Below are 1076 nucleotides of genomic sequence, written 5' to 3' on the forward strand. Positions count from 1 at the left end.
TTATTATATTATATTTATATCTTATGAGACATATTTATGCAGCCGGCTACCTCTTTGAGGGATTCAGTTGAATACAGATTGCAGTGCGACAGTATCTCTGCCTAAAAGTAGACGAGCGGCCGCCCTTCCTAAATTACTCTCTCTTTCTCTATTCTACAGGAGCCAGGCTCCATAAATAACCTCCAAGAGTACAAGAGAACTACTACAAACAGTATAAGTTTTCAGAATATTATACAGTTTCACCAGCAGGTATATACAACATTTGTTGCTCTTGAATTTTATTGTGTGCAATAAAATTGAGTTATGAATTTTATTTTTTAATCAGATTTTTTTTGGTTTGTAATTTAAAATGAGGAAGAATACTTAATTTTTAAATAGTTTATTTTAACCATAAATTAAGGATTATTTTTTATTTATGAGTTAACTTATAAAACACTATTTTTTTTTTCTAATATACTTTTATTTTTAATCTTATTTATTTCTTAACGTTAATAAATTCCTGAGCTACCTTAACAATATTATAGTTAATATAATCTACTGTATTATTATTATTATGAATATATTACATTCAATATCACTTATTATTATCGAGATATAGGTTGATGAAAATATTTATTTGAAAATAGCAATTCGTTAATAATTTTCTTTCATTATCACCATTTCTTCAACACTACTCATCGTATATTTTTGTCAAAGATGCAAGTGTTAGTGTATTGCATGCTGATACCTCAAGGATAATACCTGATTTAATACTTCCATTAGAGCCTTTGCTTTATCTGTAGATTTTTTTTTTCAAGATAAAGAATTCAAAAATTAATAAATTAATATCTTTACATGTAACGATACGGCCCGACTTCTTGTAGTATTGGTTTTCCTCCATTCTGAACTTCCATCGGGTTGGTGATGTTGAACAAATAAATATTGAAATCCAGGTACTGTGGTATCTTCTTCCATATCTTCCTAACATCAGACCCATCATCCAGTGTGACAATCTGAAAAAAAAGGATATAATCCGTAATGTTGCCAGGAAAATAGATATACGGTGTTAAAGTTTCACAAAATACGTACTTTACGCG

The sequence above is a fragment of the Halyomorpha halys genome, unplaced genomic scaffold (genome assembly GCF_000696795.3).
Source record: "Halyomorpha halys isolate HHAL.00 unplaced genomic scaffold, Hhal_1.1 Scaffold649.1, whole genome shotgun sequence".
NCBI classification, from domain to species: Eukaryota; Metazoa; Arthropoda; class Insecta; order Hemiptera; family Pentatomidae; genus Halyomorpha; species Halyomorpha halys.